Here is a 26517-nt window from a genome sequence, read left to right as displayed (position 1 = left end):
CGGGAGGGGACGCTGGCCGTGTTCAGGACGAAGGCCTTGCGGTCCTGGTTGGGGTGTGTGCCCGTGCCCCCCCTGGCCCCCCAGTGTCTGTCCTGGTGCCAGGGGCTCTGTGCTACTTTCTGCGTGGGGCCGTGTCCGTGAGTCCCTGCAGGGAGCCGTCTGTCCTGGCTGCCCCGCCAATGGGCTGCTTGCCCTGGGGAAGGGGCCGGGGGAGTCCCCCCCACCCGCCATTGCCTGCCCCACTGGTGGTGACTGTGTCCTGGGGGCGGCTGGGTGCCCTTCGGGGCTCGCCGGCTCTGATTTGGGGCTCAGCGGGGCTGTTGCACCATTGGGCGCCGTTTCCCGATGCCCCGTGCGCTGCCTCCCCCTCCCACACAGACATGGAGAGGTTTTGAATAAAAGGGATTTTAATGACCAACAAACAACAAAGAACGTCCCATCAAGACTACTCTAATCCTAATCCCTCCCCCCCCCCACCCCCAATACATGAACATCCCCACCCACCCCCCAAATACCCCACCCTCAACCCCCCACCCCCCAAATACAATAACATACCCCCCCAATACACTACCCTCCTCCCGCACCCTCGTCACCCACTGCCCTGCTCCCCACATCAGTCTCTGCTCCCCTCTGGCCCCCCCAGGCTGGCTGCGAGCGCCCTGCGCTTGCTGGGGGGCGGTGACAGGGTGCTCTGCCCCCGCGTCCAGCCCCGCTTCTCTGGCACGGCCGGCTGGGACGGGGGCAGCTCCATCCCCGCATCCCCCCATGGCTCCTGGGCCTCCAGCCCCATCACAAAGTCCTCCAGGCCCAGGATGGAGTCGGTGGTCTCGGGGACGCTGTAGTTGGTGCTGAGCAGCTCCTCGGGCAGCGAGAGCCAGGCCATGTCACAGGGGGGGGTGGCTGCACAGGTGTCCCCATGGTCCCCAGGCATGGGGCTGCTGCTGGGGTGGTCCTGGCTGACCCCCAGGTCGTCCATGGAGCAACCACAGAGCCTCAGAGCCTCTTCGAGAGGCACCTCCTGGGACACGGCAAGGTCTTCCACCAAGTCCCCAAGGCCTTGGTTGTTGGGGTCAGCACTGGGGCTGGGGGGGACATCGCTGCCCGGGGGGATGTCGCTGCCTGGGGCTGGCCCCGTGGGTGTTGCCGTGCCGGAGATGTTTTCCAGTTGCCACTCGATGTCCTCATAGGTGGAGACAGACGTCAGCGGCACTGGGGAGCCTGGGGCCACCGCTCTCCCCTCTCTGCTGTTGTCACTGGGGTCCCCAGGCATGGGGCTGCCACTGGGATGGTCCTGGCTGACCCCCACCGTTTCCAGGGAGCAGTCAAAGAGCCTGAAGGCCTCCTGGAGCAGCATCTCCTCGGTCACGACCAGGTCTTCTGCCATGTCCCCAGGGCCTTGGTTGTGAGGGCCAGCAGCAGGGCTGAAGGGGACGTCGCTGCCTGAGGGGATGTCGCTGCCCATGGGTGCCCCCGCAGAGGTGGCCGTGCTGGAGATGTTGGTGACAGCAGACGGCCCCTCGATGTGCCCGTAACTGGGGATGTTGTTCGGCAGCACCGGTAGGGCTGTGGCCACCGCTCCCTGCTGGTCTTTGGGGGGTGCCAGGTGTTGTGTTTGGCCCTGGAGTGTCCCTGGGGCTGCGCAGTCCCCAGGGCCCCCCAGGGCATCACCCGGCAGAGCAGCGGTGCCATGGCCAAGCGTGGAGGTGGACCGTGGTGGCACGTTGGTCCACTCGTAGCAGAAGTATCTGGGGTCAAAGTAGCAGCTACATGGAGCCATCAGCAGCCCTGTGTGGGTGAGAGGGAGCTGTGCTGAGCTGGGGGCACCCTCTGGGGCACCCATCAAGCTGGCCCCCATTGCCAACATCCCCCGGCTCTGTGCCAGGCACGTGGAGAGCTCGTGCCTGGGGCGCAGCCCACGAGGTGAGCTGCTGTGCCAAAGGGACGGGGTCACAAACCGCGGAGGAGATTGGCTTCTCCGAGGTGAAAAGGGGAGAGATGGCCCCAAGTATGTGGTAAATTCTCTGGCCGTGGGCTGTAGTGGGCACACATCAGCCAGGCGAGGGCAGGGACGCTCGCCTGGGCTTGCCGAACCCCCATGCAAAAACTGCCTGGGGAGGGGGCACGGGAGTGATGGGGACTCTGGGGTGCCCGTGGTCAGGGGTGCTGAAGGTGCCGAAGGTGCTGGAGCAGAGAGGGGTGCCATACCTGCTGGGGGGGCGTGGGGGGCGTGGGGTGCCCCCCCTTCCGGGGGTGCCCAGGCTGCGGGGAAGGGCTGCTCCTGCCCAGGCAGTGGGCACAGGTTGGCTGAGCCTGGAAGAGAGACGGGAGCCATGGCCGGCGCTCACCTCCGCTCTGGCCCCCAAGAGCGTCCCCGGGCTGCAGGGGTCGGGGTCGGGGTCGGTGCCTACCTTGGGGGGAGAAGATTTCGGGGAGCAGAGAGAGCCGCAGGAACCGGGGCCCCGTGGGGTCCCCGGAGCCGCACAGAGACACCCAACCTGGTGGCAGCGCCATGGTTTGTGGTGGGTGTTGGTTACTAAGGACTCTCTGGGGTGTCCCGGGACGGAATGTTGGGGCTCTCCGGGTTACGCCCCGCCCCCAGCAACCTCCCCGGCTCCTCCTGGGGAGGGAAAGGGTTAAAAGGGGCCTGTGGGTGCAGGTGCCTTGGGCTGGAAGCCTTGGTCCATGCCCAGAGCTGGGACAGCCTTGGGATCAGGGGGACTTGGTGGCAGGAGCCCCCCGCCTGGAGTGCTGGGCTGGAGGGGGCAGGAGGGGCAGGCAGGGCAGGCGAGGGCAGGGCTGGCAGGCGATGTGAGGGAGAGGTGTGATGCTGCAGGCCTGACAGTCAGCGAGGACGTGGTTGGGAGCCTCGGGGTGAGGATGAGGGGGATGGAAACCAAAGCAGATGTCCTAGTGGGTGTCTCCTGCCGCTCGCCCAGCCGGGAGTCTGGTGCAGAGCCGGGGGATGTTGGGGATGGGCGCCGGCTTGGTGGGTGCCCCTGGAGGGTGCCCCCAGCTCAGCGCCTGCCCGGGGTGCCGAGCGGATCCCCCACCCCAGCGGCATCACTGGCACTGCCCTAAGGAAGGGGCTCAGCCCCTGACCCACCTGCGGCGCTGGGGAACTGCCCCGACAGGGACCTCATCCTGCACCGTGGGCCAGCCAGGCCCGGGGAGCTGAGGCCGCTTCCCGCAGGCGCCGTGGCCTGCGCTGGCCCCAGGGTGTTGAGCTCGAGTGGGAAATGGGCAGTACAGAGATGAAGTTTCCAGGCGCTTTCTGGCTGGTGCAGGGATCAGCGTCTCCATCCGCAATGGCACGTTCCCCTGCAATGCCGTCTGCAGTCGGTCTGCGCCTGGAGTGGGATCTGCCAAAGCCCCTCTACCTGCAGTGGGACCTGCGCAGGAATGCAAAACGCAACAGCATCTGCGGTGTGGCGCAGGCAGTGGTGTCTGAGGGAAAATAGTGTCTGCAGCAGTGTCTGCCCCTGCAGGGGCACCGGCAGGGGTGTCTGCGTCCGCAGGGACATCTGCAAGGGGTCCTGCAACGGCCGTGGCAGCTGTGGGGGCATCTGCCGTGGTGTCCCCATCTTCAGTCGGGTGTTCACCTGCAGCGCTCGCTGTTGGTGTTTGCTCCTGGAATGGCCCCTGCAGTGGGCTCTGCGGTGGGACCTGTCTGCAGCTGAATTGGCTTCCGAGGGACCTGCAGCTGGTTTGGCGTCTGTAACGGTGTGTGCGTCTGCCGGGGTGTGTCAGTCTGCGATGGGTCTGCGTCTGCCATGCTGTTGGCATTGGTTTGTGCATCTGCAGGGTTAGGGGGGATGGACCGTGCGTCTGCAAAGGTGTCTGCAAGGGTATTTCATTCTGCAGGGCCATCTGCAGTGGGATCTGCATCTGCAGTGGGGTCTGCAGTGGGATCTGCATCTGCAGTGGGGTCTGCAGTGGGAACTGCATCTGCAGCGGGATCTGCAGTGGGATCTGCAGTGGGATCTGCATCTGCAGTGGTGTCTGCAGTGGGATCTGCTTCTGCAGTGGTGGCACCTGGCGCGACCTGGACTGGAAGCCCAGAGAGTCACAACGGTTCTGTGATCCCCTCGGGTTAAATTAAGGTGAAACAACACCAGAGAACTGGTTAAAAGGTTTTATTTGGGCTAGAAAACATTTTAGACTTGGAAAAGGGTAATAAGCAATGTGGTCTCTTATAAATCTATAAGAAAGGAAAGGAAAGAAAAGAAAAAGAGAGCCAAAGCAATCCGGATCACACCCCTGGATCCAGCGCTGTCTCAGGCCCAGTGATCTTGGGTGGTGGGTGCACACCCAGCAAAGTTTCTGTCCCTTTTAAGTTCATCTGATCAGCTGATTAGCATACTAGACGAGGAGGGGCGGGGACTCCACAGACTCATTTCCATGAGAGACGAGGATCAAGGTGGAGCGGGGGTTCCAGTTCAGTCGGTGAGTGGCCGTACTCGCCCTGCCCAGCTTTGGTTTTTCCTCTGTTCCAGAGATTTTTGCTGACTTCTCGCTTCTTATCGGTCACCCCAGAGGTGATCCCCTCTTCCCAGTTCTCGTTACCACTTCAGCGGCCGAGGTGCGAAGCCATTAGCAGGGCAAGCACGGTGCCTGGCTTGCACAGCAGAGCCTCAGAGTGTCGGGCTTAGGGGTACTTGTGCCTGAGGGGAGACACCTGGTTTCACTCAGTCCAGTTTCCCCCCTTCGAGGCTCATCTGAGGAGTTTGTCACAGTGCAGCTGCAGGGAGTGGGGGGTGCAGCCTTCGATAGGCTCCGCTTCCCTGGGGGACCTTCCTTCGACTGATCCAAAGGCCGCAGCTTGTCCTGGAGGTTTTCTGTGTCGATGAATGTTTGAGGCATCAATTCCTTCGGTTCCTTACAGCTCCTGGGACGTGTTTATTGGTACGTGTAGTGGAACTGGTGCCTGTATGTGTAATTGTATCTGTACCTCCGACTGCGTCTGTGTCAGCAATTGCATCTGAGTGTGTTCCAGTGCCCGTACCTGTAGTTCTCTCTCCGCCTGTGTAGAGAAAGAACAACGTGTCATTGTGCCCATCTCTGGAGTTGTACCAACGTCTGTCACTGTGTTTGTATCCATCTCTATATCCTCATCCCTCTCTCTGTCGGTGGCTGCTCATGCAGTTCCCCGTTAGTCACCTCTGCCTGGGGCAGCACAGCTCTGTGCTGGGGCTGTACTTGTGTCAGTGCCTTTATGTGTAACGGCTCCTCTGTCTCACGGTTCCTCAGTCAGTCAGGGTGTCACTTGCTGTATCTGCCGCTGCCTGTCTCGTTGAATGTGTCCTTGTGTCTGTGACTGCACTTGTACCCTAAACTGCATCTGGAATTGTCTGTGTATCTGGAATTGTAGCTATTTTGTGCCTCATCTGCAACCGTATCTGCAATTCAGTGTGAGTCTGTGTCTGTAGTTATGTTGACACGGGTGATGGAGCCAGTGCCTGTATTTCTGATAGTGCCAGTGTCTGTCTCTCTAATGGTGCCCGGACCTGGAACTGGACCTGGAACTGTATCTGCACTGATAACGCATCTGCAGGGGTGTCCGCAGTGCAAATCCTTTCTGTAGTTCCATCTGGAATAGTATTTGCATCTGCAGTGGTATCTGCAGCCGGAATGGCATCTGCATCTGCCTTTGTGTCTGCAATTGCACATGCATGGGCATGAATAAAAGAATTCCCTTCGCAATCCTGTACGTTGTGTCCCATCCTCTCTCCTTGGTCCGCACGAGCCAGTTGCCAAATCTTGGTGACAGCTCCCCATCATGGCCACACGGTAGCGGTACCAGCACCAGTTCTACCACAGCTGGGAGTGGAGAGGGAGAGGACAACACCAACCCAAAAGCACCCCAACCCCCCGCTCATCCCCACGGATGGGGCAGGATGGGGCAGCACACACACGTCGGCATCGCAGGGCCACCGGTGCCGGCCCCATCCCTTCCCCTTGGACACAAAATTCACCTGCTCCTCCAGCCCCACGATCAAGAAAGTAATGGAGGAAATCCCAATTCCCTGGCCAGGGAGTTCCCGTGACCCATCCCAAGTGGCCAAACTTTTTGGAATAAGCATTAGTAACAGCCTTTGTATACCATTAGTAGTAAATGACAGATATTCTCTCTCTTTTCACAGGGGCACAGGAGCCCCAGTATTGATGATTAAAGTGAGGGACAGTGCTACATGAATCCAGAAAGCCTCGAGAAAGGGTCGATCAGGGATCACCAGAAAAGACAAGAGCTCCCAGTAGCCAAGATAGGGTTGCACTCGATGATCTTTAGAGGGCCCTTCCAACCCAAACCATTCTATGATTCTAGCAAAGCCTGGTGACCGCCCCGGGGCTCTCTGGAGGGCAGCAGGGCCTTGCCCAGGCACCGGCCATGCCCAGAAAAGACCCCAGAGTACTCTGGAGAGCAGCAGGACCTGCCTGGTCCCTGTCAAAGCTCAGCAGGAAGACAGGACAGGGGCTGGGGGCTGCTCCCTGCCGCTCCCGGCCCCCGTGATGCCACTGCCAGCCAGGGAGGGGACCCTGTGCAGGACATGCGGGGGCTGCGTCCGCAGACCCAAAAGCCCCAACGGCCCTCCTGGGTTGTCCTGGTTTAACCAGGATAGGGTTAAGTTTCCCCAGCAGTTGTCCTGGTTTAACCAGGATAGGGTTAAGTTTCCCCAGCAGTGGGGGGGAGCTCTAGCCGGGTTATTCACGGTGCACTCGTGGGTTTGTACATCTACTCCTCTCACTGCTGTATTGGTAGATATTTTGCTCTGTTCATTGCCATCACTATTACTGTTATTGTTATTGTTGTTGTTGGTTGTGTTGCTATTTCACTGTTGTATTAAACCTTTCCTTATTTCAGTCTTGGGGCTTTGTATTTCACTCCCTTTGTGGGGGAGGGGTAGCGGCCACGTGGTCTCAGACCCCGGCAGGGGCTAAACCACCACAAACAGGCCAGCAGAAATCCATCCTGATGAGTGCTGGCAAACAGGCACAAAGAGCAGCCCATCTGTCCAGGGCAGCAGCTGGCCGGTCAGTCTCCTTCAGCCCAGCTGAGATGGAGACCACAGTGTGATGGCAGCCAGAGGGACTCACCCCACCCCTGCTGCTCTGCCATGGGGAGAGACCACCTGGCTGATGACTGGAGTAGCTATTGCTGTTTCACTCACCTGGTTTTGTAGAGCATCCCTCTGCTGAAGGAGGACATTAATTTCTTCTTTCATGGTTTTGATTTCTTCCTTGTGCCTCTTCTCCACTGCCTTGATCTTACTCTGAGTTTCCTGCAGCTCTGCTTGCAGTTCTTCTGGATGTTCTGCCAACACAAATGGAGAGCAAGCTGCTGGGACCTGCCATCAGGTTCAGCTTTCTCTTCTTTCTGTCTCAAAATCACATCCATTCAGCCACTTCTGCTCTTCTACCCAGCTCTGCTTCCACTGTAACACTTCCTTCCTGTTGCTGATCTCTGGAGCTCATCAGGCTCTGGGCTTTCAGTGCCTGCAGCAGTCCCTGCCTCCTCAGTCACAGCACTTAGGCTTTATTTCCTTGTCACTGCCCTTCACTCTGTTACCTGGGTCTCTCAGCCTCTCTCAGCTTACGTCCAGTTGCCAACGGCCTGTTCCTTCAACCCACCCTACTAGTCAGACTTACCTGCCCATCCTCGCGCTGCTCTTTCACCTCCTGCCTGAGCTGCTCCAGCTGCTGCTTGGCTGCTCTTAGCTCTCCCTGAGGCTGAAGTAGTGTCTCTAACAAAGCACTCTTCTCACGCTCCTTTTCTCGCAGGACCTGCACAGAAACAAAGAGAAGACAGGTTTAAACTTCCCACACAGAATTTGTGTGGCAAGGCTCCAACACCGACGGGCTGACGCGTTCTCAAAGCGCCGTGTTGCTGCTCTCCCAGGCCCTTCTCTGCCCACTTGCAGACACAGCTTCCTAGGTGAGACTGGCCGTATGAACATGGTCCAGCCACAGTCCCCCTGTGACTGAACCTCCAACAAACATCTAACACCTAACAGGAAAGTGTGTGGCACTTCTCAAATGTCTCGCCTTGCTGGTGAGGGTGTCCCTCATCTTCTGCTGTGTCCTGTTTGTCTTTCAACAGCAACTTTCACACCTAGTTAGCAGCAGAGAAAATGCAGGGCTGCCAGAGGGCTGAAGCGAGCAGCTCCTTCAGAAAACTCCTGTATTCCAAGTGGGGTTTGGTGAAAATTACTTAATTTTTAAGGTATTCATCAGACTTTGGTAAAGTACTGACATGACAGGGACACACTGACATCTCTGAGCACTGCCCTGGCATTTCAATACCTGCAGACACAGCTGGGGGTACTGCTGTCCCCAGGCAGACTCCGTGAAGAGGACTTTGGGTGGGACACAAGGAGGACTCTCACTGTGTGACAGGGTTGCACAGGAGATCTGGGCACAAAAGAGCTTACCAGCAAGTGACTTAAAACAGCCCAGAAGACACCCCTGTTTCACTGCTCAGAAATATTTCAGAGGAGTCTTTAAAATTGTTTTTATTTGTCAACAATCCTGCCATGCCCCCCTGTCCCCCCCAAACAAAAACCCCATCCTCATGGGGATTCAGTCCTACAAATTCCGTTTGGTCTTTAATGGAGTTAAGGTTATAAGCATGTATCAGTAAAGATCAAAAGAGGACTGTGAAGATACTCTGAGGTAAGTCTTAAAAAAACAATAGCAGCACAAAAATCTCAACTGAAAGGGGATGCTTCTGCCCGGCTTCCTCTGACAGGTCTCACTCCTAGTCCCAAAGAGAACCCTGCTTGCCTTTCACCTCACCAAATTCAATGTAGAAAGCATGTAGGGCATGCTCCACACAGCCCGACATCCAGACATCTCCCATGGCTCTAGCCTTGCAAAAAAGCTACACAAATTCTCCTTTCACAGTCTTTACCTCTTGCTTGGCATTGTCGACTCTGGTTCGTTCCTCCTCTTGTTGAGCTCGCACGGTAGCAACTTTCTGCTTCATATCAAACAGCTGCTTCTCATGCTCCCCTTCTGTCTCCACCTTCTCTTTTTCCCGTTGCTCCAGTATCTTCTGCAGCTCTGAATGATGCCCTTCCCGCTCGCTTGCCTGAGGAGTGGAGGGAAAGACTTCAAGGTGAAGTCCCAGCCACGCTCCTCAAAACAAATGTGAAGCTTCATCCCTCCCACAACCCCCCACCTCAACAGTGCACAACAATGGCTTTGTGCTCTCCATAAATCACGTCCTGTCAAGGAACTTAAAAGGTGGGTCAGCAGGTGGACGAATCATAGAATCATTTAGGTTGGAAAGACCTTTAAGATCATTGAGTCCAACCATTATGAAAAGGAGATGTTACCTTCCTCTCTCCATGGCTGCCTGTTTCCTAGCACCTGTCTCCTCAGGATTTCTCTCTATTCTTAGAGTCTATTTTCAAAGCTCACACCCCTTTCCATCAGTGAAAAGATGTAGATGGACCGCAGGGTGAGAAAGAGACCTGATGCCCCAGTCACAAGACAGGCCACGAACAGAAGTACCAGGAACAAGGGGCCTGTTCCGCATGCGTCACGCCCAGAGATAACACCTCTGACGACGGTGACAGGACAGAAAGAAAGGGAGAAAGTTCCCGTGACTGCAGTTGGCAGCAATGTGAGGAGTCTACTTCATGGCAGACAGGAGTCTGGTAAGATCCTACCCCTTTCCTGCCAGGCTTTGGGTGGGGAGAACCCAACCTCCACCTAAACTCACCTTAGGCCCACGCTGAATCTGTGGCTGCTCTTACTGTCCTGGCAGAGTCCTGGGGGTCTTCACATGCCTTCAGGTACGAGGTTTAGGGTTAGGGGGAACAGGGGATAGGGTTAGGGGTTGGGATAAGGGGTTAGGGGCTAGGGGTTGGGGTTAGGGGGGAGGGAGGAGGGGGAGGGGGGAGGGGTTAAGGGGTTTAGGGTTAGGGGTTGGGGTTAGGAGGTTAGGAGCTGGCAGTAGGAGGTAGGGATTAGGGGTTGGGGTTAGGGGTGGGGTTAGGGATCAGGGGTCAGGGTTAGGCATTAGCATTAGGCGTAAGGGTTAGGAGTTGGGGTGAGGGGTTAGGGGAAGGGGTTGGGTGTTGGGGAAGGGGTTAGGGGTAGGGGTGAGGGGTCAGGGATTAGGGGTTGGGGGTCGGGGGTTAGGGGTCAGGGTTGGGGTCAGGGTTACGGGCTAGGGGTAGGAGGTTGGTGTTAGGGGTTGGGGGTTAGGGGTAAGGGGTTAGGGGTCAGGATTATCTGCCTGGCCCAGCCAGGTGTGACCTATGACAGATGGTTGCTGCCATTTCACACACTCAGGCTATTACTCTTCTAAAGCCACCCCACAAAGCTTGCTTGAAGAATTCAGAAGCATATTGTTTCCTACCAGGTCTTGCAGGAGCTGGTTCATTTCCACTTCATGATCAGCTTGCCGCAGTTTGAGGGGATTGTTACACTGCTGTTCCGTCTGCAGGAGCTGTTGTGCCATGTTTTCCCGTTCCTGCCTCATTAGAGATCGCTCTGCTTCCAGCTCACACTGAAGGCACTTCACTGCCCCTGCAAACAGGACAAATGGCAAGATTCAGAGTCTACACAATGGTTCTGACTTCACTGACCTTACGCCATCTGCACTCCAGTGCAGGAGAGATCTGCCTCCATCTCCTTCACTCCTCACAAGCACTGCGGACACAGAGCTATTTTTATACCATCTTCCCTAGCAGGGGGATCACCAGAGACAGGAGGCTCTCACCTTGTATCACCTCCTTGGCCTGCGTGACTCTGTGAAGTTGGATTTCAAGCTGACTCCAGCTGAGAGAAGTGCTGCTGAGCTTCAAACAGGCTGGATTCCAGCGTCTCCTCCACTGACCTGTGAGTTGTGAATACAGAGAGAAATGAGTTTGTTGCTCCTGACACCCACTGAGAGTTATTCCAGTAAGAAGTCATTCAAGATCCCTACCCCTGAAAATGGGCTGCAAGGAAACTTGTATACAGAAAGCATATTTCTGCCATTTAAAATACCAATGCCAGCCCCTCCAGGGGAATGCCCAGGCCTTGCTTATGACCCAGCACAACACAGAAAGCCCAGCTGAATTTGATCTCAACGGCCAAATCTGGAATTGCTGTTGGCAGACACACGGGTAGCTGTGCCCAAAGTCTGGGCCAACAAACAAAAGCCCGGGCTCTGCTCACAGCCCTCAGCTCATCAGCGCTTCCAAGCTGCTCTGCAGGGGGACAGAACAAGAGTATTTCCCTGTGAATGCTGTTCACAGTGTAGCCGTAGGTAAGTAACTTTCCAGACTCCTTGTATTTAAAAGGGACTCAAGAAACACATCAGATGATATAGTAAGATCTCCCGCTTGGAGCAGCATTCGTAAGAAACCTGAACTAGATTTTATCTGAACAAGGACCACTGAAAGGACAGACGGGCAGCCTTCAGCTTCAACTGTTGAAAGTTCAAGAGAAAAACTTGCTGCTTTTCTCTAAGTGTTGCTGTCTAAGTAGGCAGCAGCCCAAGTGACTTGTTGCTCTCTAAAATGGAAGCTGTAGTACTGCAGAGCCAAATTCTTACAGCCACAGACTTCAACCAACTGCTGCGTATGACACGCAGGGTTCTGGAACCAGGAGCTGAAGTGACCTCCCTGATCTAACACAGCGCCCTGTGTGCCAGGTTCCCACAACACACAGCACTGCCTCACTAGGACGGGGGTGCCATAAAAACCACAGCAGTAGAATTTCACTGCTTGGATGGACACTGGAGGGCGTATCTTCAAGAAGAACAAGCACATATTTCTGATTGTGCCAATCTCTGACAGTCCAAAGTAAACATGCTCCCTTTTAGGATAAACAGAATCAGTCTCTAAAACAGAACAGAAAAGACAGAGTCCAAAACTGTGACAACAAAAGGCTCTTGAGAACAACATCTGGCAAGAACAGTTGCTGAATTTTTATCTATTGTCAAAGGCTCTTCATAACTGATTTATCTTCTTAAAAAATAATGTATCCCTTTTAAAAAATTTTTTTAAAAAGGAGCTGAACATTTAGTAGTTTAGTAACAGCCCAATAATTGACCAAACGTAACTCAGCTGGATCAAATGAGAGAAGCTGGAGCTCAGAAGCAGCAGCAGCTCTCAAGAAACACACTGAGTCAAAACGGGTGTTTATCAGCCATCCCAACGACGTACTTTGGAGTAATACAGTGTAAAAGTCAGGAAACATGAGAAACAATGTCTAAAACATCATTTGTACAGCTCTGCAAGTTCAGGAGTCTTCTAAAAAACACCTACAAGGAGGACAAACAACTCTTTTTTTTTTCTGAGCAGAACTTGTCACATATGACCTTAGAAAGGCAGAAGGACAGAATCTCGCTCCTTCCCTCTGTAACTTCTCCCCGACATCTGTCTCTAAACAGCAGGTGGTGAGGAGTACAGGACACAGACATCAGTGATGGGCAAGAATCCTCAGAGACGTGAGGATTCAAAAGAGGTTTCCCAGCTGCTGGAGTAACCAGCCCTGGGTCCTGCACCACAGTAACAAGAGTTACCTTCCAACCAGAAGGCCCTCGAGATCTGCAGCACCAGCCTCTGGCTCCACCCTAGATGGCAGTGTCCTACTCACAACGTCTGCATGGAACAGCCATCAACAGCCAAACTACTTGATAAGGACAGATCTATGTTCAAATGCATAGAACAAGAAACCAAAACCAGAGAGAAACTTCAGTTTCAGCAAACGCCTGCAGGGTTTAATTATTACCCAACTCAGAGCCAAGCTGCCTTGCTTTGGACTTCACACAGGAATGTGCAGGGGGACACAAACCTGAGCCCGAGGCCCAGGAGATGTTTGCTAGTTTGAGCTGTCAGGAAAACAACATTAAAATCATAGTATATTTCTTTTCATTTTGCTCAAGATTCTTTCATTTTCTGCCCGTGGAAGGTGAAAACATTTGAAAAGCACACAGGATGCAGTAAATCCTCGTGGAATGATTACCACCTTTATAATTACAGCCAATATATAATGTCCTGCCTAGAGCTTCCTCCCCGCCCTTACCTGGCCTCTGCCAGCTGCTCTGACAGGCCTTGTCTGTCCCGCTGCAGGGCTGCCAGTCGCACCTCTAGGGCAGCCTCCTCATGCTCCAGGAACTCCTTCTCTTTGGACACCGTGGCCAGTGCATGCCCCTGGCGAGAGGACTCCTGGCACAGCTGCTCCAGACCGCTGCGAGCTGACTCTTGCTGGCGGTAAACCTGAAAGCAGAACAAAAGGCAGTTAGAGCCCTTTCTCTGGAGTTCTGTGCAGAGCCAGCCAGTGCCACTTCTGCCTCAGCTGGAGGAGAAAGAGCTCCTGTACTGCAGGCTGGAAGTTTAAGAGCATCTGCTCCATCCACGCTAATACCCTGGGCTGCCAAAAGGCACTGGGTCTGCTAACTTGGAAGTGATGAGTAAGGCCATGCTGGGCTGCCTGCGACCACACAGCCCCTTCACAGCAAACATAAATACACCAGACTACGTGTTTGCACGCAAAAATACGGCATCTTCCAGATCTGCCACCTTGCAAACTGGAATTCTATCAGAATCTATCCCAGTGCTGGAAATTTTCAGAAAAGTTTGAGCAAAAGCAACTTTGCTTGCTGAAGAAAGTGAAAATACACGTGGTTTGTCCTTCTGGAAAAAAAGAAAAAGATCCAAGTGCATTGGCTGCAATGAGGTGATGCTGGGCAGGGAAACAGCCCTTGGGGTGACTCTATTCCTACAGTACTTCATGTCAACAACACTGTCTGCTTGTTTCACACAAAGAAGTTGTCTAATATACCTTGCTGGTATTCAAACTTGAAGATTAACCATGATTTTTTAGCTTTTTTCTTCAATATAACACCTCTGCTGGGTATTTGCCAAACATACCGTGGACTCCAAGACTGACTAACAGAGAACAGACCCTCAGAAACAAACAATTCTCTCAAAGTTATCCCATAATATCCAAGATTGTACATCATGAAACTGACATTTAAATGATGACAAACTCCCTGCTCTCCTTCAGTGACATGATTCTCCCAAGCTCTTTTTCCAGGGTATCAAAATCAGTTAGTCCCGAGTGAAGAGTCTTGTGTGATCACCTCTTTCTCATCTTCCTCAGAGCCTGAAGAGGCTCTAACAGCTCACAGAATCAGAACCATTTAGGTTGGAAAAGACCTCTAAGATCATCAAGTCCAACTGTTAACCCAACACTGCCAAGCCCACCACTAACCATGTCCCTAAGCACCACATCCACATGGCTTTTAAATACCTCCAGGGATGGTGACTCAACCGCTTCCCTGGGCAGCCTGTGCCAAGGCCTGACAACCCTTTCCAGGAAGAAGTTTTTCCTAATATCCAACCTAAACCTCCACTGGTGCAACTTGAGTCCTTTTTCTCTCATCCTATTGCTTGTTACTTGGGAAAAGAGACCGACACCCACCTTGCTACAACCTCTCAGGGAGTTGTAGAGGGCCATGAGGTCTCCCCTCAGCCTCCTCTTCTCCAGACTAAACCCCCCCAGTTCCCTCAGCCGCTCCCCATCAGACCTGTGCTCCAGACCCTGCACCAGCTCCGTTGCCCTTCTCTGGACACGCTCGAGTCATTCAATGGCCTTTTTGGAGTGAGGGGCCCAAAACTGAACCCACTCATCGAGGTGCGGCCTCACCAGTGCTGAGTACAGGGGGACAACCCTGCCCTAGTCCTGCTGGCCACACTAGTTCTGACACAAGCCAGGATGCCATTGGCCATCTTGGCCACCTGGGCACACTGCCAGCTCATAATCAGCCAGCTGCTGACCAGCACCCCCAGATCCTTTTCCCCCAGGCATATTTCCAGCCACAAAGTTGCATGTATGTCTTAAAATACAATTTCAACAATTTCAGGATCTCATTCCCGCAGTACAAGACAGCAGACACTGACCTGCAGCTTTGTCCCACTCTCCAGGCTCCAACAAATGGAGTTTTGAAAGCTGCAGATTCACAACAAAAAGCATAATTAGAAACATGCAACCCCATGGTTTTTTGACTCAGAAAAAGGGTGAAGAGCTACGCTGTTTGCTTCTTTTGCCACATGGGAGAGTAGCAACCTCACTCAGATTCGTGGGCAAGACAAATCATCTCTGCAGCTTATCAAAAGCCAAAAGAGAGGCCACCACAGGCAAGTGGATTGACGTCATCTGTAGCAGCAGAGGACAACTGAGAGAACTGCAGAACAGCTCTGCCAGCCATCAGCACATTTCCAAAAGGCAGTAAACAAAGCTTCTGACCTCCAGCACTACCAAGTGTCTCCTTGACAAAACCACCGCAGAATCCAACAGACTGAGCTTCACTGAGCCGAGCAGCCAAAAGCCCACCCGGAAAGCACCAGGTGTTTGGTCTCACCTGACTGAGCTGCTCTTGGGTTTCTGCCTTCTCCTCTGCCAGTATCCTCAGCTCTACCTGCAGCCCCTCCCGTTGCTCCTCCACTTTCTTCAGCAGCTGCTCCAGGTGGGCTTTCTCTGCACCAAGCTCTTCATTTGTTCTTTCACACAAGGGACAGAGGGTTTGGGGGACAGATTGGGGGCTCAGGGGGGGCCACAGGGCAGGACAGGGATTTTGGGAGGGCACACTGGGGGTCTGGGGGCACAGATTGGGGGTCTGGAGGGGGCACAGAGCAGGACAGGGGCTCTGGGAGAGCACGTTGGGGGTCTGGGGGGCAGATTGAGGCTCTGGGAGGGCTGCAGGACAGGGGCTCTGGGCAGGCAGATTGAGGGTCTAGGGGGGCAGATTGGGGGTTCTAGGGCAGGGGTAGGGTGGGGGCTTGAGGTGGGGGGACTGTGGGTCAGACCCCCCTATAACCCTCCTTCTCCTCCCCCTCCCAGGCAGCTTTCCCATCCCCCACAGCCACCATGGGGCAAACAGAACCCGCTGTGGGTCTTGAAAGGGCTCAAACCAGTGAATTTCTGGCTAAGTCTAAACTGTGCTGCAGGCAAGTTTTGCTTGTGTTTGTTGCCCAGTGACTCCTCAGCTGTGTTCCCTCGGCCTCTTTGTCTGTCTAGACAAAAGTAAAACGCTCCCCATATAACTCACTGGTAGCAGCCTTCAGTGGGCACTTGGGCAAACTGAGATAAGGGGAACTCGAACAAAAGCACCCAGAGATACCATCGAGGGAGGGTGATCTTGCTGATTTAGGAAGAAGACACCTGGACCTTACCTCACAGCACGTGCTCCGGAAAGAGCCGACACCATGATGAAGACCACGACCACCGAAGCCCCTCACTCTATTTTCACTACGCATGCTCAGACTGTGTAAATGAATCCCGGGAACTCATTATCATAAGACACCCCTTTCCAGGAAATTAATGAATATGTATGATTTGTGTGTGCGTAAACTGATGTCCCCCGCTAGTTGGTGGGAGCCCTTATGGTGGAGAATCCCCAGGGCGACCCCAGCGCTGCTGATAAAGAATTCCTGCTGAACGGTTATATCGGATTCTGACTGTTGAGTGAATTTCTTCGTTTCAGTCTGGACCCCCCCTGCTGTGGGTTCGGTTTCCCCCCCCCCGCAGCTGTGGGGCAGAGCCCCCCCTCCTACCGTGGGTGTGGAGGGGGAGGAGCGGCTGGAGGAATTGGGGCTGGGGGCCTACACCCCCGTGGGGCTGGTGCAAAACTTCCTCCAGTTCCTGCACCTCCACGTGGGGCTGCCCTGGTGGGGGGCATGTCCGTCGGTGGGGTGGGGGGGTGAGGCTCTGTGGGTCTGAGAGGGGGTCGCTGTGGGGCTGGGGTGTTCTCTGGGGGGCTGAGGGGGGATCTGTGGGGTGGGGGGAGGTCTCTGTACGGCTGGGGAGGGTCTCTGTGGGGCTACAGGGGATCTGTGGGGCCAGGGGTATCTCTATTGGGCTGGGAGGGGGGATCTGTGGAGCTGGGGGGGGAATCTATGGGGTCGGGGGTGTCTCTGGTGGGTCCGTGAAACGCCCCTGTGGGGGTTTGTGTGTGGGGATTTGTGGGGGCTGCCTCGGGGCAGGTGTGGGGGGGCTCCCTGGGGGCTACCCCTGACCGCCCCATTGCCCCCCAGGGACGCTGGGCCCCGCCTGGCCCCACTGCCGCTGCTGGTGCATGGGCAGCGCGAGGCCGCCCGCCTGCCCGCACCCCCCCCGCCTCCAGCGGCTCCGCCAGCGTGGGTCGAGGCCCGCGGGGGCAGCGACCAGCTGCGGGGGGGCTGAATCCGCGCAACCCGCAGTCGGGGAGCTCGCCGGGACGTCCTGGCCCCCGGTGCCCCCCGGTGCCCCCCTGGAAGGACGGGGAAGGGAACGGAGAGGAGGGGGAAGGGAAGAGGGGAGGGAGGACCCCAACCCCCCCCAGAGCCAAGCACCTTTGCTGGGGATGGGTGGGTACAGGAAGCCACAGGTGTGATGAGTGCTGGCCCTTTGCAAGTCCTCAGCCATCTGCAGGACTCTGGTGCTCCCAGAACGGGAGGTCCAACAGTCTGAAATCTCATCCTGCTCCTGCTTCATCGGTTTTTTCTGCTTTCCGAAATGTGGGTCCTTCCCCTGCTGACAGCGGGGAGCAATAAAAAGTTGTGAAATAGAGGTGGGAGTGCGATGCTGGCTCCAAATCGCTTCCTGCTGGAAATCTCCTGCCTCTTCATCCTCTCCTGTCACAGCTGACAGCCCCAAAGGGCAGCAAACATCTCCCTGTCGAGGAGAAATGAGGGGTGAAAAGGCCTTTTCCTTTCCCCCAGCCCCTGTGCCACAATGCCATGATGTGGAGGGGAGCAACGGGCATCGGCTGCCCATCTTCAGGTCTCCCGTCACACCTACCGTGGTCCTCTCCCCGTGGCAGAGGTCTGGGACATGACTCTGGTGGCTCTCAGCCCCGTGAAGGCGTTACTGCACAGGAAGGCGGGTGCACGGGGATCAAACACGCACCGATCCTTTCCCAACACCCAAACTTGGGTACACCCCGTCACCCTGGCAGGACAAAACGGTACCCGGGCAGCGGGATCTTGCCGGGGGACACGATGGCACCGTTCCCCTCCTGCAGCACAAGCCTGGCAGGGACAAAGCCATCAGCAACAGGCAGAAACAAAGTGACTACCAGCACCCCAGCCCCGCGCCCGACCTGCTCAGCCTTTCTGCGGCGAGTTTTCTAAGGAACACCGCAGCAGTCAGCCAGCGTTTACGGGCAGGGGGGGCCGAGCTCAGCCCGCAGCCGGGGCAGCCGCCAGAGCGTTTCGGTGGTGCCGAGGGGGACGGCGGCCACCCGAGGGGCTCAGGCTCCTCGCGGTAGCAGGCAGCATGGCGGGGAGGTTTGCTTTGTGTAAGAGCAGCTTCCCGGATGGTCCGGGGAAAAAGCGAGCGAGAGAGGAGGTTAAATACAAACCACATCTCAAAACAGGCCTAAACTTTGAAGGCGTGTGGAGCTGCGCTTCCTGCTTGGAGCAGCCCTGAGGAGATGAAAGATGCAGCTGAGTTTAAGAAAAAAAAAAAAAAAGGCAAAACAAACAAACTGAGTTAAGGCTTTCTGCTGAAGACAGAGGCACAGCAGTGACACAGCACACCAGGTCACCCCACGAGGCTGGGACGTGGCTCCAGGACCCCCCATTCCCTCGCACAGCAGCCCCCTGGCTTTCGAGCCCGGGGTGAGCCTGGGAGAGGGACTGCTGCCTGGGCACGGGGGGTTTAAGCAAGAAAGCCCAGGGGCAAGAAAAGGAAAGGACGGTCTTGTTGTCTGAGATCTGGGGGACTTGCAAAGTAACCTGCAGAAGGGGAAACGAGCCCCTTCCTTGGGGCAGACACAGCCCTGCGTGCGCAGTGCAGCAGGTGCGCCATGAGGTCAAGCAGGAACAGGGCTTCAAAATTCAGCACGTTAATTTAAAAAAAAAAATCCAAAGTGGAAACAAAAACCAAAACCACCACCCCCAAAGCCGAAGCACCGCAGAGCTGGGAAGTGGGGTTTGACAGGGTGGAGGGTAAAAGCTCGAGCGAAGCGTTACCGCCGCTGACTGACAGCGACCGACTTCTCGTAATCCCAAGATCAACTTCCTCTCGCTCCGCGTTCGCCGCAGCCGAGCTGGAGGTGGGCACAGCCCGCCGGCGGCTTTCTTCACCCCCGGCACCCGGCACCCAACACCTGCTCCACGCCAACAGAGCCGGAGCAACAGGATCTGCCTGACTGAAATTTACTGTGGCTGACAACACCCGGCCTTTCACAAGGTCACTTTGATGGTTGTTCCCTCGCCGTCCCCAGCACACGCTCCGCACCAGCCTGCGGGTGAACGGAAACACAAAGGGCTCCACAGCCCGTCGATCCCTCCCACACCTGCCAGGAGCTGTCGGCCCTGGAAACACCCCGCCGAGGGATGGGTCCAGCCTTCCCCATGGGGCTGTCGCTGGCTGGTCCTGGCTGACGTGGCTCAGCGAGCCTTTGGGGTTAGTCTCAGCTGGAGACACACGGGCGGTCCCGCAGTAGCCCCGCAGTAGCCACGCCACGGTGTGGCCACCGGGACCCAGCATGCTCGCAGCATCCTTCATCCCGCCCCGCAGTAAAGGGATGTCTCCGTCACGTCAAGTGGTTTGTTTTTATTTAAAACCGCACTAACAAAATACAAAATTTCTGAATTTCCCTGTACAATATGAACTACTAAGAAAAAACCCGCCAGCTAAAACATATAAAGACTTGACAGCGCAGACAGCCCGGAGCAGCTCCCCCCTCCCCAGCCCCAAACAAGACACCCGCGGGGAAAACCAAAACACCTGGCAAGGGAACAAGAGCAACCAGAACTCTGTACAGAGAGAGCTGGGGAGCAGGCAGCCGCTCCGCACCCCGCCAGCCAGAAACACTGCGGGTGGGGATGGGCACGGGGCAGACACGGAGGGAAGGCCCGAACAGAAAACCGGGGGGGCAGCAGCTGTGGGAGCAAGCGTGGGTTGGAAACTCATGGGAATTATAAATAAATAAATAAGTTATCCTGCTGGCTAGAACTCTCTCTGTAATAAACAAATCCATGGAAATAAATTAAAAACAAAAACTGGAAAAAAGCAAAAAAGGTAAAACGTTATCACTATTAACAACTGTACATCAAACTTCGCCCCTATATAACTGAACACATTTACAGCTCTGTTGGTTTGCACTGTTTGTGCATTCGTGGGGGCACCGGGAAGCAAAGAAACCCAGAAAATCCAGGCGAGGTGGAGGCACGGGAGGTGAGGGATCGCCTGCTTGGCTCCCAGGTGTCTTCTGACCTGTTTTCTTTTTGAAGGGGGAAAAGGAAGTACATGCCCAGGCGACTCTTGGAAAAGCAGCAGTGTAGGGAAATTCAAGTATTTCCTCCAGCACAGCCCAGATCTCAGCTGAAGGCACTCGAGCATGGTGACAGCGGAGGAGGCAGCCATTTGGCCACTGTTTTTCCCCCGTTGAAGCTTCTCTTGCAATAAGGTCTCTGATCCTCTCGCCATCCCGAATTCAGGTGGTCAGGGAGATGTTTGGGAGCCACCAAAACCAGATGGTTTGCAAAAAGGTCTCCTCTCTCCACCAATAACAGAACCAAAACCAAAAAATAAAAAAAAAATTACTGGCAAGACCAGCAAACAAGACAGGGTCATTCAGATGGAGCCCAGGACAGCTGGGTGGGGTGGTGGCCACCAGCACTTGGAAGATCAGGTCTCCAGCCCAGCTTCGGGACAGGATGTGCGTGTTCCCGACGATCCCTGCTCAGTGCTGCGGTGGTGAGGAAGCCTGGTCTTCTTTGCTTCTTATGGCCAGGAGAAGCCTGGAGCTGTTATGTGCCAGGGTCCCGGGCCAAACCGTGCAGGTGGGGTCTCTGCCATCTCCTAGGGCAGGTGAGTGCCTCGCAGCCAGGAGTGGTTGAAAATGTCCTCCAGAGATGGTCTGTCTGAAGGCCACGAGGACAAACACCACCTGATGAGATGCTGGCACTCTGGGGAGAGAAACCAGACACCGCCGGTCAGAGAAGGCTCCTGTCCACCTTCCACCCCCGTCCGCAGTGCCCAGGCCATGCTGGGTGTGCTCAGAGCTACCCCCAAACCTCCCGATCCAGGAGCTGTTTTGGAGGAGAGCAGGATGGCAGGACACGTGCCACCTGCCCCAGCTAACCCCAGGAGATCACCCTCCTCACGTGTCACCTCCCCCAGCTAACCACGGGAAATTGTATTGAGGAAACCACTAAGGCTAAGATCCCCGCTCTCCTTCCCATCGCCGTGGCTACCGCAGCTGCAACCCACCCAGCCGGGGGAGCCCCCCAAGCCCCACCCAAAAACAGGGAGAGGAGGATTTCAGGGAAAACAGCTGCACACCTGTATCCTAACACAGCAGCAGCGCTCTCCTGGGAGCTGCCAGCTTGTTTCAAATGCCCAGAGGCATCTCCCTAGATACGCACCTTTGGAAATGTCAGCGCATCAGTCAGGAAACGGTGGTGCAGGGAGTCACGCTCCGATTGAAACAGGCAGGAGCAAACCAGCTGCCAGCACTGATGTTTATTTTGATGCGCGCCGTACACTCTTGTGAACTACAAATAGGACAGGAAATGCAAGCGTGTACATGTGTTTGTCCATCAATCAAACCAAGCTCCCTCTGCCGGAGAAAATCCCGAACGTTTGACTTGCAGAAAAAGACTTTGGAAGGAAACTGCCTTCCTAGCACCACGCTCGCAAACCAGCTTAGATTAAGTTTCTGTAACTCAGGATCTTCAACCTGCAGCCACCCTGTTGTGCTCCAGGTGCTGAACACAGAAACCAAGGAAACAACTCCCCACCTGGGTTAGTCCTCCCAGGAAGACCATTTTGCCAAAGACGACGTGCAAGCTCATAGCCAGCAGAAGTCAGTGCTAACTGCAGAGCTGCGTGGGAAAGTGCCTGTTTGCCCCTTCCCCACCTGCCTTCTGCCAGAGTGGGAGCTACACACAAGTCTTCCAAGCACCCAATTAACAGTTTTGGTCTGTAGTCCATTCAGTGATAGACATCAACCAGCTTTTCAGAACTGTTAGATGAGAGGATTATCATAAGAATATATTATTAAAGTCAAAAGGAAATTGCCTGGTTTCTACCATAATCAATCCTCGTTGACTGTAAGATAATGTAAACCAGTCCCTTAGGGAAACAGACCGAGACAGATATGCAAGAGCCCTGCAGAACACCCCTCTAGACCCAGAGCCCCACTTCCCAAAATCACAGGCCAAAGACGAGTCAGAAAGGACTCAGTGCTTCACCTTCTCAAGGGGCACAAAGCACAGTTCCATACACACAACCACACAAGCTGCTTTTCCAGCAAAGCCTCGTGCTTCACACCTGGGTCTCTTCCGCACACTTGTTTACAGCAGATGATGTGTAACAACACCCCTCTTAAAAACCACCAACCCACTGTTGTTCCGGCAGTGCTGACCCTCACAGGGACCCAGCCTCAAGGAGCTGGGTCAGAATGACCCCCCACATGGGGAGCACTTGCGGGCACAGATGCAGACCCAGACTGCCTGGCCATGAGCCGCTGGCACTGAGGCTCCGGCCAGGCCAGTGGCAAAAGGAACATCATTTCCTCATGCCAAAGCTTAACTGTGCTATTACAACCTGATAGAGCATGTGGTAAATGATGAAAAGGAAAGGAGGAAAAGGGTTCCTGAAACCCCCAAACCCACCAAGGCAGGAAAAGTCAGAAAGCAGGCAGCATTCCTGAGAGTCAGGCCAGCTGTAAGTGAGCCCAGCTCATGGGCTCAGAAAAGCAGAGCTGTAACTCGTACTGAGTGCCAAGATCTGCTCAGCTAAGGTATGTCAAACACTCGATAAAACAGCAGTTCTGGCTTGGGGTTTTTTTCCACTGGATGAATAATCTCTTCTATCGGGATGCAGTCAGGAACCCAACTCCAATGTGGCTGGGACAGCCTTTCCTCTGATCAGGAACCTGGAAATCTCAGCTCAGCCACTCACAAGTTTCTCGCTCGCACGGAGACTGCTTATAACAGCGCAGCAGATTAAACACAACAAGCAGTCACTGCAACAATCAAGGCAAACCCAGAGCTGCTGCTTGCCAGCAGAGCATTTTAGTTGAGGGAGCAGAGCAAAGGATCCTCCTTTCACTGATCCCTTGAAAGATGCAACTGCTTTCCATCACTCATCTCCACCCAGACTGAGAAGGCTGAAGGGGTTCAGTTCTTCCTGCAGTCAGGGCCAAATAACGGGCACTTGTCACCACACATCTGCACTTGGGACTTGTCCACATCTGACTGACACAACCACTGCAATAACACAGCGCAGCACCCAAAGTCTGTCCTAACACTCGATAACCACGCCTAGAGGGCACAGCTCATGGAACAGCAGGGCCAACCCTGAAACAGAGATCTGCCCAGGGCATGGGGGAGAACGGGGAGGAAGATGCAGGGCTGGAAGCACTGGGTTCCTGAAGCTAACAGCAGCACGGATGCAATCCAGACAAAAAGCTCTGCCTGCTGCATTCCCATGAGTAATTAGTGGGAGGTTTAGCTTTCTGTATTTGTAAGGTTGTCCTGTACCTTGCGAGAGGGGTATGTCTCGTGCAGATCTGCAGTAGGGGATGTCCCAATTCACTCAGCCCCGGCAAATCAAAGCTGTATCCTAATGACAGAAAGCAGAGCTGAGCTGAGAGATGGGACCAGTGTGAAAGCCACTGCCTGACGTCCAGGACAGAAGAGCAGAGGTCTCCAGTCTCCATCACAAGGGGCCACTCCCAAAGTGCCTCCTACCTTCTGGTCAGTGAAGCCGTAACTTACAGACCGGTGACAGCTTTGAGAAAGGGTCCGAAACCTCCACTACGAACAGCAGACGAGCCCCAGATGTCTTCAGCACAGGGTTGGCTGGATTATTCACAGCCAGGGAATCAGCTAAATGCAGTTTAACTCATTTGCCTGCTTAATCCAGAGCACTTTTAAATCCCCATAGATTGAGCCAAGTCGCCAGAGGTATTTTAACCCTTGAGACCCCAAGATGCTAAACACTGGTTAAGAAAGCAATTTGAAATACACAAATCGAATTTCCTTCAGTGTTTCAGTAACTGTGAATGAACTCCTCATCCATCCTGGCTACCAGCTCTTGCTAGAAGGAAGATTCATTTGGCTCCATCCTGCTTAAAATACTGAGCTGAATCAGCAGATCCTTGTGGAATGGCTGGAAAATAACGGACATATGAGCGATCCAAACCGAGGGGCCTCACTGTAACAACAAGCTGCAGCTGTGTTCAAGGACAAAAACAAGGCCGAGACGGCCTGAGAAACTACATTCCTTCCCAAGAGATAAAGATGTTGGAATGTCGAAAACAGGGGGTCTACCTGGGGGGAGAGCATCGCGTGGACGCCACACCGGGACCAATCATAGGGGGCAAAAGGGCGCGTGAACAAGTAGCTTTAGCCTATTAGCAATAAGATAGCGGCGCGTGAAGTTTGAGATAGAGTATAAATTGCTGTGTAACCTTTAATAAAGTGGCATCAACTTGATCACATTGGTCATCTAAGTTGTGTCCGAGACTTCCGCGTCGGCAACTGGCGCCCGAACAGGGACCCGAGGGAGCCTCATTGAATACGCGGGACTCAAGCCCTGGGGAATCGGGACCCTCCCGTCGGTGCTCGCCCGAGCAAGAGAAGACGGTCCGGAGGGGGCGGAAGCCAGCCGTAGCAGGCGCTGCCCCGGCGCCTGGGAAGACGCGCGCGCAATCGTCGGGAATCTCGCCCTGATCAGGTGAGCGGCTGGGGAGGAGATGGGGTCCACGCTGAGTAAAGAAGAAGCGGCAGTGGTTAAGCTCCTCCAACACATACTCTCTAAGAGAGGAGTTTCTTATGATGAGGGGAACCTGAGGAGGTTGCTGTTGTGGGCTCGGCAGCATGAACTAATTGCCTCAGAGACCGCAGCCTTCGAGTTAACTACTTGGGAAAAGATCGGCGCGGCACTGTGGGATGACATTAGTTCAGGTTCCAAAGACAGTAGGAAACTTTCCACCGTGTGGAGAGTGGTCCTAGACACTCTGAAAGAAATGAAAGCGGAACTGCAGACCACCGCCTCCGCTTTCGCTGCCTTGTCAGCAGAGGCAGAAAGTGCTGGTGCCAAGGATTCCGCTACCGCTATGACGTTCGCGGGATCCCTGTTCCCTAAGGTGGCTCCAAAAAGGAGGGACGGGGACGCTGCACGCGCGGCACCCGTACGGCGCGAGCAAAAATCAGCCGATTTGCTCCAGCTTGACTCCCCTCCCTCAAGCCCAAAAGATCAATCACCGGAGCGCACGGGCCGGCCCCGCTCTCGCTGGCCCCCGCCCGACCCCGCCGCCGCCGCCGCCGCCGCAGCCGCCGCAGCTGCTTCCTCTTTAGAGGACGGCGCCTACCCACCCCTGCCCCCGTCCTCGCCCCCGACACCTCAGTCGCCGCAAGAACAATCTCGTTACGGTTTACAAGATCAGCACTTGCAAGAGTTAACGAGAAAGTTAGAGCAACTTGAAATCCAAATGCAGCAAGCGGCTCAGCCCACCCCCACAGCACCGCCGCCTCTTCCTTTTAACCCCTTCTTCCGCGACACGGGGGGGGCGTTGGTCAGAGGGAAACAGTGGCTATCGGGTCTCTGCCACCACTGGCCCAAATGGGAGGGGGGGCACTGGCTCAAAGCGGAGGGGGGGCACTGGGACGCGCGAGTGGTAATAATAATCCGGCAAACCGTTGGCGGGGAGTTATTCGGGATGCTATAATAGAGGGGCAGTTTAACGAACTTGGCCCAATGACGTTCCCGGTAATAGTGACCCCACAGGGCAATGAGTGGGAAGCCTTAGATTGGAAAATGATTAAAGAAGCAAAATTAGCCGTAACACAATATGGGTTGAAATCACCATATACAAATTCGGTAATTCAGCGTATCTTTACAGCACATTTATTGACTCCCTATGATGTGCGCATGATTGTACAAACCTTACTAACAGCTTCACAACAATTGCAGTTTTTCCAGCGCTGGCAAGTGGCCTGCGACGCTGCCGCAGCCACACCCCGTCAGCAAGGAGACCCTCTATATGGGGTGCAAGCTCAGATGCTGATGGGGGCAGGTCCTTTTGCTAACCCAGATTGGCAAGTGGGATTTCAACCAGAAGTGTTACGGTTAACCCAGGAATTGGCTCTCAAAATCATTCTAGCCGTACATGATGAAAAAGCGGCGCCAGCGTTTACAGGAGTGAGACAGGGGCCCACGGAGCCCTACCCAAAATTCTTCGACAGATTGCATGCCGCCATTAATAGCAATCCTGATTTAAGTGATGAAATGAAAGTTAAATTCCTTGATATGCTTGCTTATGACAATGCTAACGACAAAACTAAGAAAGCTTTAAGCCTTCTCCCACGACAATCTACTGCAGGTCAGCTGCTGGAGGCAGCAGAGCGAATGCTTGATCAGGAGAAAGCTGCCTTTATGGCTGCTGCGGTAGGAGCTGCAGTAACACCAATAGTCAGAGGCAAACACATCAAAGGCAAGCGAGATAAGAAGTGCTTTAACTGTGGACAAATGGGTCATTTTAAATCAGAATGTCGTGCTCACGTGTCTCGTAAGAGG

At 54.8% G+C, this 26517-nt stretch overlaps 1 long non-coding RNA gene across 1 annotated transcript; it reads left to right on the top strand.

Annotated features, from left to right (window-relative positions):
- The first annotated feature begins 15344 nt into the window (after positions 1 to 15344).
- Positions 15345 to 16441, top strand: LOC141948402 (uncharacterized). The gene is made up of 2 exons (XR_012630458.1): positions 15345 to 15466; positions 16151 to 16441. It is a non-coding gene; the product is annotated as an uncharacterized LOC141948402 (long non-coding RNA).
- Positions 16442 to 26517: the final 10076 nt, after the last annotated feature.

The sequence above is a fragment of the Strix uralensis genome, chromosome 11 (genome assembly GCF_047716275.1).
Source record: "Strix uralensis isolate ZFMK-TIS-50842 chromosome 11, bStrUra1, whole genome shotgun sequence".
In the NCBI taxonomy this organism is placed as follows: Eukaryota; Metazoa; Chordata; class Aves; order Strigiformes; family Strigidae; genus Strix; species Strix uralensis.
This window is presented reverse-complemented; position numbering and strand designations above follow the sequence as displayed.